General features: G+C 41.4%; 1 protein-coding gene across 4 annotated transcripts in view; it reads left to right on the top strand.

Annotated features, from left to right (window-relative positions):
- The window catches only part of ITPR2 (inositol 1,4,5-trisphosphate receptor type 2), a 268,298-nt gene that overhangs the window by 172,351 nt on the left and 81,797 nt on the right, over positions 1–14,150 (top strand). The window lies entirely within an intron of this gene.

Raw genomic sequence — 14,150 nt, 5'->3', positions numbered from 1 at the left:
CAGATCTTTTATCTCTTTTCCAAGACGAGCAATCTCAATCTTTAATACCACAGTATTTCTACACCTTTGTGTGCTTTCAGCACTTCTCTGAGACTTCTAGGAGATGGCAACCTGTAGTAAACATGGAACTTCAGATGAAACTCTGCCATTGATCTAACTTAGGTCACCAACTTTGTCTGTACTATTTTCCGCCCTATGCAACCTTTTAAAAAGCTTTTCATGGAGATATGCTAACTAAGTGCAGCTGCATTCAGAACAGAGGATTTTACTAAGAGTCAGAATAGCTTGCGCTGTGAATTATGGAGCCCCTAAGACTGTTGGTGGGTTTTATTTTGTATTCATTCAAAGCACCGACTGGCTGACATGCATATAGTCTGGTTTTTAGTTGTTGGAACTGTAAAGTTCATCTTTGTTTTCATAATACCATGGAGCCCTAATGTTTCATAATGCCACGGAGCCCTAATGTTGGGATGTTGCGTGGCATTTCTCATAGAGATGTCATTAGTGGGGATATCAGTACTCTTGAAATACAGTAGAAAAAATGGCAGCCAGTTACAGGACCGTCCAGAGCAGGTTTTCTGCAGGCTTGCCATCAATCTATGCTGTACTTAACAGCTCTAAAGAAGTGTATGACATTGTATTTCCATAGCTACATGCTGTGCATGTAGGAACATTTTAGTGATAATATATTTCTCCTTGGAAGCAATAGAAATTTAGGCATTATAATGGCAACAGCTTTATAATAAATGTATCCTAAAATATATTATGATGAAACAGCTACTGCACATGCGCAGCAGTCTTATCCGTGACATAAATAACTCAGCAATTTTAGCAAATATTAACTATAAAGGGGCAATTTAATATTATGGGTGAGCAGCTTGCATGTTAAATTTTGTATAAACATGAATCTGTCTTTAGTAGTGGGAATTGAGACAGCCTCATGAAAATGTGTCTTCGTCTCCCCCTTGTCTCTACCTTTGAATAGCTGATTTAATTTCAAGCAAATTTTGGTCATTCTTTCAACCGGTTCTAGAGTGGCTTCAATTTGTTTTGGTTTTTAGTGTGTTTTTTTCTGTTCAACCTAGAAGAGAACTTTTTCCTGATCTTATGAAGCTTAGCACATTGCTGCTGAAATAAGACAACAGCTAAGAAGCTATTGAGCTCTGGCATGACAGCTAATATACTGCTGAAAGTTATTAAAAACAAAATTTTACTGTCTTAACAATGTTTCAGTTTCATTCAGCAACTTTATCTAATAGAAACAGTTTATGAAACTTCTGCTGCAGTGTTATGCAAAGTCAGAATTGTTTCCATGGCACTCTTCAAAGAGCGTTAATAGGTTTATTTGTTTGAGCTGATGAAATCTTAGACTCCAAGAGTAGAAAGCTGATATTGGCCTCTAATTTAAAAGGGAAGATTGAGAACTGCTTTGAAAACAGAGGTTTTTCCAAGTCAAAGTTGTCTTCAAAAATCAGAATGTCTGTCATCGTTTGGAAGAGATGCTCTGTTATAAAAACTTCAGATGTGCCAGGAAAGACCACCTCCAACACCAAGTCACTGCAGTTTTGTGAATCAGTAGGTAAAAGGCAGGATATACCCTGAATGAGCCTGGATAGATGCTTAGCCTGCTCACTTATTATTGGCATTAATGGGAGTTGAGGTAGCTTGGCCTAACGTAGGGTCTGAACCAAGACCTCCTTCCTGGGGAATAAACCTGCCAAATGCCTTTTTTCCAGCCTCATGAGGAATTCAGGGCTCAGGTTATCCTAGAGCCCAGCTCCCACATGGCAGCACAGCCTTTGCCAGCACAGAAGCAGAGTCAGATCTTCAATAACATTATTTTAGTTGTAAGATTACCCATTTCTCATACTTTATCAAGGGATCATTTCCTTCTAGTGTGGCCTTACCTTGTAATCCTGGATTGCCCATTAATTCTTAGTTACTTCTTGGGCTCCGTTGCTGGCAGTGGATGTGCTGATTTGCTGTTTAAGGAAGAGAAGATGCAGCACTTAGCAATGATAGATTGCAAAGATGGTAGAGTTTTCAGTTCTTGGTGAAGTAAGTAGTGGGGTCAGCAGAACCGCTGCCTTATACTTCTGGAGGGCCAACTTTGGCCTGTTTAGGAAACTGGTCAACAGATTCCCTTGAGAGGCTGTCCTGAAGGGCCCAGGGGTCCGGGAAGGCTGGATATTCTTCAAGATGGGAGTCTTAAAGGTGCCAAGGTGCATGCCATCCTCGTGCTGAAAGAGAAGCCAGCGGAGAAGAAGACCAGCCTGGCTGAATGGAAAGCTGTGGCTGGAACGCAAAAAAAGGAGAGTTTACCACCTTTGGAAGAGGGAGCAGACAACTCTGGAGGACTATAAGGATGTCTCAAGGTTATGTAGGGAGAAGATTAGAAAAGTAAAAGCCCAGCTAGAACTCAGGCTGGCCAGTGCTATAAAAGATGACAAAAAAACATTTTTACAAATACATTAGAAACAAAAGGAGGGCCAAGGATGATCTGCATCCTTTATTGGATGTGGGGGGAACATTGCCACAAAGGGTGAGGGAAAGGCTGAGGCATTTAATGCCGTCTTTGCCTCAGTCTTTAATAGTAAGACTAGCTGCCCTCTGGGTACTCACCCCCCTGAGCTGGAAGAATGGGATGAAGAGGAGCAGAACTGGTTGCTCATGGCTTGGACGGGCATATTCTATGCTGGGTAAAAACCTGGCTGGACAGCCGAACCTGAAGAGTGGTGGTGAATGGAGTTACCTCCAGCTGGCAGCTGGTCACAAGTGGTGTTCCCCAGGGCTCAGTGTTGGGGCCAGCCCTATGTAATACCTTTATCGATGACAAAGGGATCAAGTGCACCCTCAGTAAGTTTGCAGGTGACGTTGAGTTGGGGGAGTGTTGATCTGCTTGAGGGTAGGAAGATTGTGCAGAGGGATCTGGACAGGCTGGATTGATGGGCTGAGGACAGTTGTATGAGGCTCAACGAGGAGAAGTGCCGGGTCCTGCACTTGGGTCACAACAGCCCCACACAATGCTACAGGCCTGGGGAAGAGCGGCTGGGAAGGTGCCTGGCAGAAAAGGACCTGGGGGTGCTGGCTGACAGCCGGCTGAACATAATCCAGCAGTGTGCCCAGGTGGCCAAGAAGCCACCAGCATTCTGGCTTGTGTCAGAAACAGCATGGCCAGCAGGGTGAGGGGAGTGATTGTCCCCCTGTACTCAGCCATAGTGAGGCTGCACCTCGAATACTGTGTTCAGTTTTGGGCCCCTCACTTCAAGAGGGACATAGAGGTGCCAGAGCATGTCCAAAGAAAGGCAGTGAAGCTGGTGAAGGGTCTAGAGAATAGTAAGTTTTGTGAGGAGCAGCTGAGGGAATCAGAGTTGTTTAGCTTAGAGAGGAGGCGGCCTGGGGGGATCTTACTGCTCTATAACTACCTGAAAGGAGGTTGTAGACAGGTAGGTGTTGGTCTCTTCTCCCAGATAACAAGTGATAGAACAAGAGGAAACATCTTCAAGACATCTTCAAGTTGTGCCAGGGGAGGTTTAGATTGGACATTAGGAAGAATTTCTTCACTGAAAGGGTGGCCAAGCATTGGAACAGGCTGCCTGGGGAGGTGGTGAAATCACCATCCCTGGAGGTATTTAAAAGACGTGTAGATGTGGTGCTTAGGGACGTGGTTTAGTGGTGGACTTGGCAGTGCTGGGTTAATGGTTGGACTTGATGATCTTAAAGGTTTTTTCCAACCTATATGATTCCATGATAGCCAAGTGTCAGCAGCTACATCCTTGCAAGTCAGTAGCAAGGATCTGAGCTTCTCTTAGCACAGAGCATCAACAAGTATGCTGGAGAAATTTGCTTAATATTTACTTGATATTTGCTACCTCTGACAATCAAAGTCATGAGTCAGGCTCCTGAAAATTATGAAACTGCTTTGGTTTAATTTCTTAATGATCAAAACCCCAACAAGATATTTAGGGGTTTTTTTGTTTGTTTGTTTTTCTGCCCTTCTGGCTCTGGCCACACAGATTTCACATTTCCAAGTACTATTCCTGGGACCAGGAACGCTAGAAATTATGTGAGGGGTGCACGTTTTTGTTTTGGACTATTTTTTTTTTTTAATGTGAACTGGAATTTTCATACAAGCACGTAACTCTAGGTGCTGAACTTAAAGTGCCAGCTATCATGAAAAGGATAATACAATCGGGAGAGCTGGCATTAATGGGAGAGCTGGCATTAATGGAAAATTCCCAATTAAGCTTACTGGAAAATTATTCAAACTACTACCTTTTAAAATGTGGGAACATAAATTACAAATACTTTCAAATTATCCCTGTCAAAATGGGTAGCTAATAAAGACTTAAGTGCTAAATTTGTAGTGTTGTCTAACTTTACTCTTCTGTTAGTCTGAAATGCCTCCTAATTTCGTAGATATAGTGAAAACAGTGCAGTTTTACTCCAGCTGGCATTTGTTCTCCTCTGCTTAGAAATGGAGGAAGTTGCTTTGTTTTCTTTGCCATGCTGTGCAGCATAGACTGGAGGGAGAATCTGCTTCTCGCTGCAGTTAGCACTTAGGACATCTCATGCTGTATCTTGACCCCATCCAGGCCATCCTTTCAAGCTGACGTGCATTCATTTTCCAGCAAGGTAGATGCTAAGACTATATTCCTATATACCATTGATAACACTAGCAGTTTAAATATTGCTGCTGCTCTGAACTGCCGCAAGGTTGGCTTCCTTTAGCCACTCGCGCTTCGCTGCATGGGTAGGAGCTGCTTAAACATGTTTTAGCATGTTTTCCTTTGCAGTATCCACAGTCTGTGCCAGACTGTAGGAGTGTGAACTCACTTGGCCCAGCTTTGTATGTTGGCTTATCGCAAATTTAAAGTAAATTCAGGTCTGTCCTTTTAAGTTCTTTAAGGCCTGATTTTGTACAGTCTTTAAGCACGTAGAAAGGCAAGTATACTTGAAGGTAGACAACAACACACACACACACAAACATTTGTTTTTCTCCTTAATGCCTGAAGTCCAAGAAATTGAGAGCATCCCTGAGAAGAAAGACTTGGGGGTCCTGGTGGATGAGAAGATCAACATGGACCAACAATGTGTGGTTGCAGCCCAGAAAGCCAACCGAATCCTGGGCTGCATCACAAGAAGCATGGCCAGCTGGCCAAGGGAGGTGGTTCTCCCCCTCTACTCCGCTCTGGTGAGACCCCACCTGCAGTGCTGCATTATGCTCTGGGCCCTCAACATGAGAAGGATGTGGACCTGTTGGAGCGTGTCCACAGGAGGGCCATGAAGATGACCAGAGGGCTGGAGCACCCCTCTGGTGAAGACAGGCTGAGAGAGTCGGGGTTGTTCAGCCTGGAGAAGGCTCCAGGGAGACGTTATAGCAGCCTTCCAGTGCCTGAAGGGGACCTGCAGAAAAGCTGCAGAGGGACTTTTTACAAGGGTATGTAGGGATAGGACAAGGGGTAATGGCTTTAAGCTGAAAGAGGGTAGATTTAGATTAGATATTAGGTAGAAATTCTTTACTGTGAGGGCGATGAGGAACTGGAACAGGTTGCCCAGAGAAGCTGTGGATACCCCGTCCCTGGAAGTGTTCAAGGCCAGGCTGGATGGGGCTGTGAGCAACCTGGTCTAGTGGTAGGTGTCTCTGTCCATGGCAGTGGGGTTGGAACTAGATGATCTTTAAGGTCCCTTCCAACCCAAACCATTCCATTATTGTATGATTCTATAAATCAGCAATAATTTGGTGTCTGATTTCATCTAAGATTGCAAGGGGTGTTCCTCAGAAGCATCAGGTGTGCTGGTCATTCTCTCAGGCTAGTTCTCAGGGCGCTGTAGATGGGGTTGCAGATCATTGTCAAAAGCACATCTGTAAATCATGGGAGGACAGAATCTGGCAGTTACGCGTACTGGATGTAGTAGCATTCAGGCAGCAATGAGTGGCATTAGAGGAAAAATAGTTTTGATGAGGTCTCAGGATTGTTTTGAGACAAGGCACATTTCCCGAGATTATTTTGCAAGGTAATAAATGCTGAGAAATAGTTTCTTTTAATGATGCTATCTTTTTTTTTTTAATAATATAAACATACAGGGTAGTTCTAGCTGAGCAATTAGTATTTACTGGGAGTATTGCTATATAATGGAGAAGATGGCACAGGTCACAGCTTAATGACATTTCCACAGTAAAAACCCAAACCATGAAGTACTCATTTGGTATTAATACAACCCAAAACTCATGTCAAATCCACTGAAAAATTTCCAGAGGCCCGGTAACCTGGATTGCAAAATAATCCTGATAACCTGATTTGGAAAATGCATAGGTTTCTTCAGACGTAAGCAGTGACATGAGTACCTGGAATGCCTTAGAACAAATTCTGAATTTCTGAAATGTCTTCATCAATATTTACTAACAGACAAGGATGAAGTCGTGAAATCATTGGAGCTGGTGGTGGGTAAAATGAGCAGGTGAAAACTGAAATATAGAAGTGGCTCCTCAGCCACTTTGCAAATCCTGAGCCACCAAGTGATGATCCTAGCATATCTCATGCAAAATAGGACAGGCAGTACATCTGCAGTGCATACCTTACCTAGTAAATCGGGTATCGGTAATGCTTTGGCTTTGAAGTTCAACGTAATAGCAAAACAGTGAAACAGAATAATGTAATGAAAATACTGTTTGGCCACTTCTATTATTTTTCCCTAAGCTACCTGTTTCAAATTGCTCTTAAAATGTCAAAGCACAGTAGCACTCATAAGTATGCATCTGGAAATTAAGTGTCTGTTTTGGTAAATACTCGCGTTAGGACACTTAGAGGTAAATTGTTCTTGTAGAGCATGAGGAGTTCCACACAGAAATCCTGTAACAAATAATAGGATTTGTGTGCATAACTCCCTTTGCGTTGCTTTGAAAGTTTACCCCCTGCAGCATAAGAGTTGGATAATTTTAGTTGTTGAAAATTATGCTTTTCAGTTCTGGTCTTTTTCTACAGTATGTTGCTGATGGTGCAGTCATAAATGCTTCTGAACAATCGTGATCAAATCTTGCATTGTTTTCTTTCAGTGGTGAAGAACTTGGGTTATTGAGCATCTCAATGCTTTATCTTGTGCTAGAGAAAGTTGCAAAGGAAGGATTAATTACACAGGTGCAAACATGATCTGTTTTATAAGTGCACAATTTATGACTACTGATGGAAACAACGTAACCAAATGAGCAACAGGAGAAGTGACAGATATTAACAATAATACTTGCCCACAACAAAGACCTGTTCTATATATGCACCTGTATAAATACATATATAGATCTTACATTTGGATCAAAAAAAAAAAAAATGGACATTTGAAAGCTAGTAATATTTTATGGGCCAATGGTAAAATTTTTATAATATGCAAAATCAAACTGTATTTTAAAACTGTCTGCTTCTCAGTCTAAGTCAGAATGCCCCAATGCTAAGGTTTTCACTAATCCAAACAGGTTTTCTTTCCTGATGCATCATAGTGGAGACTTTTAGAGATACTGCCAAAAAACCCACAACCCACCTTTCTTTTAATAAGACACTTTCCTGAGTTTCTTCAGGGTGCAAAATTGGACAGTTACCAGGCAAAAACTGGTTTTCTTGCAACGAGTCCAGTATTCTTTTCACTATCTCTATTGAAAATAGACTGGCAATAGCATATATTTTGCAATATTTTGCTACTTAAGCTTCCAGCTTTCTATGGAACCTGGAACTGCAAAGGAAAGAAGAATTAAAAGACTGCCAAAAAATTAACTGCTTTTAAAACCAGTGTAGTTTGAGTTTAGAGAAGGGTTGTTTGTGGTCCTTCATTTTATCTGAACCTGTTAATGAACCTCTGCACTAGGTTACAGCCTCAGGTTTGTCAGTTAGCATTTGTGATGTAGGCAATTTGTATTAAGACACGTGGGATTAATACCAGATTTGTGTAGGATTGAACAATGGCACATTTGAAATGTGGGGTGTCTGCCTAATGAGAGACAGCTGAGAGGTGTGGGTGGCCAGTTCTGCTCTCCTAGGAGAACTGTGTCATGAAGTCTGGTGCATATTTTGGGGTTTTTTTCTTTCCAGAGTTGTATAAAAACTTTTGCCAGGCAAAGTACATGTCTGCTTCTTCTCCTCCTGAAGTTGCTAGCAAATTTCCTATTGATTTTAGGGGAAGCAGAGCTGGACACCAGCTGGACCCAACCTCATGTTTAAAAGTGCTTTCTCCCTGGGGTGAGTGAACATCCCAGTGTGCAAATAACTCTGCTGTTGGATGCCATATTTTATTGGTAAAAATATATCCGTTTCAACTATCAGTTGGCTATGAAAACATCTTGTTGCAAAAAGATCAAAACCAGGAAAAAGCTCACTCTATAAAAACAAACAAACAACAACCAACACCCTAAAACAACCAACCTCCCCCAGCTTGCGAGCAGAAGACAGAAATTTTCCGCTTTGTGGACACGGTAGGAATCAAGACTCTGGGACTCTATTCCTAGTCTAGTGCTTGTGCAACACTGCATATGGTAGCTGTATGCCTCAGTTGATCTATTTTGGAGATGAGAAAATGTCTGTACCATCTTACATTTCGAGGCTGAATCATAATTTAAAGGGTTAGAAAACTTCCATACATGGTATCTTCACAGAAGCCACTTGCACAAAACTACTTCTCCTGCCGTGTTTTGATTCCAAGGGAAATAAGGAAACAAAATAGTTTGAAAATAGGTGAAAAACAACAAAAAAAGTCATCCTAAGGCAGACACTCAGACCAAGCAGAATAGAAATTTCATTTATAAATGATGAGAAGAAATGTGTAGAAGTAGGTGTATTTTTAACCGCCTTCATAGAAAGCCAGGCTTCTAGCCTCATCTATATTTACTACAGGAAAAGGTGGCATGATGTCTTCGTAGATTATGTGAGATGACATGTTTCTGTCACCCAGCTTGTTCTCCTAATGTAGACCACAAGATCTTCAAATAGTTTCTGTCTGAGAAGCCACGTAGTTGTGATTTAGTAACTGCCAGCAACAGAGACTATCACACCTCTTCTTAAGCTGTTCCAATAGCTAAATGCCATTACTGTTATATAAAACAAAAAAAAAAAAAATCATAACCCACAAACTGAGTAACACAACTGCCTTTACCTCTTTTCTAGCTGAATTTCTCTGTCTTCAGCTTCTCACTAGTGTGTCTTATACCTTTATCTTCTAGACTGGAGTCATCCATTATCAGATTTCTCATGTAGATAGTCAGAAACAGAGTTCATGTAGTTCGTGTTTAGACTGATAAGCTCAGTAGATGGGAAGCCTTGAATTTCTGATGAGACAGCATCTTTTACTCTCTAATCACTCTTGTGGAGCTTCTCCAAACCTAATCCAGTTTGTCAGCATTCTTGAATTGTGGACACCAACTTGTGATGCAGTATTCCTATGATAATGTGCCCCTGCATGTGGAGAAGTAAGATAGTGCCCTACCTAATAGAATCCTGCATAATAGATCTGTTATCCTTTCCAGAATTGTGTGCGTTTGGGAGTTACCATTCCACTGATTTTTCACTTGAGACCTTCCATTCTTCCCCAGAGTCATGGCCTCCTAGAACAGAGCCCTCCATTTTCTGGTGTTCTGCTTTTTATTATTATTACATCTATAACTGGACATAATGAGGCTTATATTGTTTGCTTCTAGTCAGTTTAATAAACGATGCCTAGGTTGTTATTTGTGACTTGACCTCACCCCCTTTTCTACTTGTGCACTTTTAAAATGCTATTAATAATTATTTTCTGTGTTCTTCTATTTCACGGAAAAAAAATCAGGCAGACAATAAATACTGTATGAGGTTGCCCGTTAGAAGCCCATGCACTCATTTATGATTTCTTGCTTTAAATGGCATGTTGAATTCTGTCAGTGACGTAGCAGTTAAACCATTTGATGACTGTCCTTGTGGTGTTACTTAATCAAGAGTTTTGCCTGACAGGATTGTGTCACGCCACCAGTTTTAACAAACTACCAGAATGGTATTTTCGTTATTAGCATAGTCAGAAGATAATCTTCAGAAGTTTGAGGTCTGTTTTTCTTAAACGCATATTGAAGCAATTATTACAACACATTACAACTGCTATTGGTTTATAGTAGCTTCCTTTAATTTTGTGTTAATGGAGCTCAAAATCAGCTCTTCCTTTCTTTTTCCCAGAATTGTTACCAAACTCACTGCAGTGGGTTTGGTATCAGTAAAAGGTATAAAAAGTACTCCCATGTACTTTATTAAGAGTATCATTTCACATTAGATTTCTCCCAGAGAGTTATCTGGGATTTTATATCTGTTCCAAACTTCCTGAAAACCTGCATGAATAGACCAGAGATCGCAGCCAGCTCCTCTTTTAGACTTGGTTGCAAGTTATTCATATCTGAAGATTTAACAAGCCTAATTTGCATGCATCCTCCTGGACTAATACTAAAATATACTCAATACATTATCCACTATATCATAGAAATATTGGTTGACTGTGGCTGCCTTTTCTGTGTTATCACTGATAATCTGAGCATTTCATTATTTTAACGTAGAGTGAAAACGGAAGAGATCACCACATCATCTCATTCAGCCTTCTGAACATCATAAATATCATTGCAATTCCTTAAGAAGTGTTCAAGGATATGTAAGATAGGACAAATAATTTTGGGGAGTGTTACACGTTGGGCTTGTCCTGATATAAGTAACCATGACAAGCCTTACGTACCTCTCTCAGCCATTGTTTACCCACACGGAACACCCCACCCTTATGCGGAACCAGCCTTTTGAAGGCTTGGAGAAGGAAAGTGAATAATAAACCATTGTATTAAATCATTTAAATCAAGTTTAAAGACCAACTAGTATAATGAAATACGGACTGAGAAAACGTAATTTGTTTGTGTCTACATGTTCCTATTGGAATAATTTTTTCCCTATTGGAAACTTTTGTCTGTCAATCCCTAGCTATTTAAAACTGCAACAACAATAACCAGTTGTTGCTTTCTTGTGTCCTCAGTCTTTATCCTAGCCTTTGTTAGAGACAATGCAGTGGTATTCACGGGCAACAATAAGACTGTTATGTTTCATTGTGTTTTTTTCAAAGCTATACAATGTTCTAGCCATTATAGAAGGATTGCAGTCAGCTGAGTGATGTTTACATGCCACTTCCATACCCTAATAAGAGGTATAAAAGAAAGCGTATTGTAGCCAGCAAGGGAGAGATTCAGCTTGGAAGGTTGGGACTTCTGCCATGTGTAGAAACCTAGTCAGGGAGGATAGCACTGTGCCGCCTAGCGTGCTTTTATTTTTGGCCTCTGCTTCAGTAACATGAGTGTCAGTAATAGTTGCTGCAGACTGGCTTATTCATGCTACTGCTGTGATCGTTTGCTTTTCGGCAGTATTAATTCTGTGGCTGTACTATGTTAGGAAACCATTTACAAGGACATCAATGGCATGGCTGTCTCACTTGCCCTGGCAGCAGTTTGTCTCATCCATATGATGGGGCTGTTCTTGAAAATGTATTTTGCCATTCCCATAAAAGCGTACCCAGACGCCTACACTAGTGGGATCAGCACTTCTTCTGGAAGCAGGGTCTTTCTGGCATTTTCTAGCTTGGTGCCTCACACAGTTATATGCTGGAGGTGACCGGTGTTTCTGATACATTGCATGAGCATTTGCGCATTTCTCAACTCCAGTTCATACGGCTGGGCTCTTCTGCTCTGTGCAATGGCAGCTAATTTCACAAGACTCAGGGAAGTCGTATGGCTGCTAAGGGTCATCACAAAGGGGAGGAAGATCCTGAGCTTACAGTTACGTGAGCTGAGCCTGAGGGCACATTTTTGGCACAACTGTGAGCCAAAGCAGAGGTTCCACCACTTTCCTACTTTTCAAATACGATGTCCTGTACTTTTAACACCTCGGCTACTTAGAACTCTTAAGTGTTGTCTACGTTCCTGGGAGATTAAGAGAAGGAGTTAAAACAGAGCAGGAATCCTAATAATTAAGACTTGCTCTTTGCGACAAGAAGTGAAGTCTGTGCCTTAGTTTGGATACGGGTAGAGCAGGTTTCCCCTTTCTGTAGCCAGCTGGAGAAGCATCTTCATATCACTGCCTCTCCTGGTGACTTTGAAGGTAATGAGGCAGGAAGATCTGAGCTGTGCTAACACTTACTTGCTGCCAGCCGATAAGACCCAAGCACTAAACCATTCAGTTAGTTCATTAGTCAAGTGCTATTTCATGGTCTTAAACATTCTTCCTGATAAAATAAAGGCTGTTTTGATTGAACAACAAAGCTTGTGACCACGGGTATTGTTCTTAACTATATATAGATGGATTTTGCTGTTTCTTCCCGTGACTGCACTGTGACTGTTTATATAATTTACCACGGTGCTCTGTTAGTCATCAACAGGCTGCATAGATTGCTGGTTGAGGATGTTGCCTCAGGCTGAGTGTTAATCAAGTGGTATGGCAAATGCCAGCCTTTCTGATTAAAAGATCTTGTCTCAATGCAGTGCCCATTCTGGATGAGGTCCTAGTCTGGAGTTAGGAAGGGTTTCTGCTCTATGATCCTATTTGTGTGATACGATTTTACGATTCTGTGCTATATATGCCTGAGAGAGTTTGAAAAAGGACTCTATCCTGGTTCTTAGTACATCTTTATCAATTCTGGTGGGGACTTTTTTCTCTTCAATAGTATGTATGTCTTCTTCAGGAGATGAGGAAAATGAGGTTCACTTTCCTCTGAGACACTGGAGTTGCTCGCAGCTAGAGACAGGATGTTGAGAAGGAAGAGCTGGTTCCCTTCGCCATCTCAAAATCTGTTATGAGCTTGGTTAGTGTACCTTGTCCATGCATGCAGGGTTAAACCCCATCACAAACTAGGCTGAAGAGGAATCTGTCTCTGTGCGCGGTCCTGAGAGACTTCTGGTTCTTTGTCTTCCTGTGTAGTCTAGAGCACACTGGCTTAAGCTCACCTGGAAAATCTACCCTAATAAATTCCCTGGCACCACAGATGTGTAGGTGATGCTTTTTATTTTTCTTGCAGTCATTGTATTTATAGCTTTTGATATTTTACTGTAGGCCTTGTCCTTTTCTTGGCTGTTTGAGGGAACTCTGTATAGACTATTATCAAATTAAAACATCAAAATGGAAGAAAGGATAGTAGTTCTATGTTGCCAGGCTACACATACCGAGTACTGCGTTCTGGCACTTGTTTGAGGTGGACAAGCCCATTGGCTTTGAGGTCCATGAAGCAGAGAAGCCCCACTGTGGCATGCGGTTACTCTTGGAAATAATGCTAAATTAACAATGGGAGCATGGGTAGTGCTGCTTGAGGTGTGTCTGGGTCTTGCTTCCCCACTGCTTGCTGTCTGTGGTGGCCACAGAGATGTTTCAATTGAAAAGTTGACTGCTGCACTAATGAGCAGGCGCTGGTGAGCTGGTAAGTACTGAGAATGCTTGTGATGCGCATATTTGTAAGAACCATTTTTCATTAAAACCAGTAGGTGAGTAAAAGTAAGGAAGAAGTTATCCCATTTTACTGGCAAGCTGTTGAAATGAACAATTTTACCCCTTCTGTGGTAATCATCAGAGACCTTGCCATACTCTTTTCTTTATAAAATCTTAGGTTACGCATTCACCTACAGTTGTGCCACCTCCTGCCTCTGTAAAGCTAAGTATTGACTGCAGGTGTTCCCAAGAGACTGAAGACAAAATAAAAATGCCAAGTAATTGCTCCTCCTGACTCTTAATTCAACATGTCTTATGTTGCAGAGCATAAGCAAAATGAAAGGGAAGATCTTCAGAGAGCTGCATGCAAATTTTGACTGGTTGTGGTTTTGGAAGTAAAGGAACAAGGAGATACAGAGAATGTGTTTTAAGCTGTTCTATCAAATGTCATATCACTGTTTTAATATTTCATGTGATGTGGCTTCTTTCAGGTGATCAGCTGGATTATCTGAGATCAGAGAAAAGGGAGTGATACTACTTAGCTTCAGAAAATAGGAAGAAAGTGCTGCCATGGTGGGGTAGGGCACAGACACACTGACTGCACAGCATTGACTCTGTAAAATTTATTTCAATATACACATCTTACAGATAGCCAATAAGAATTATTGAGGTGGAGTTAGTTTATTTACAATCAATAAGTTTAAA

This window comes from Falco peregrinus, chromosome 6 (assembly GCF_023634155.1).
Source record: "Falco peregrinus isolate bFalPer1 chromosome 6, bFalPer1.pri, whole genome shotgun sequence".
Lineage (NCBI taxonomy): Eukaryota > Metazoa > Chordata > Aves > Falconiformes > Falconidae > Falco > Falco peregrinus.
The sequence above is the reverse complement of the archived record's forward strand: the minus strand, read 5'-3'. Positions and strand labels throughout refer to the sequence as shown.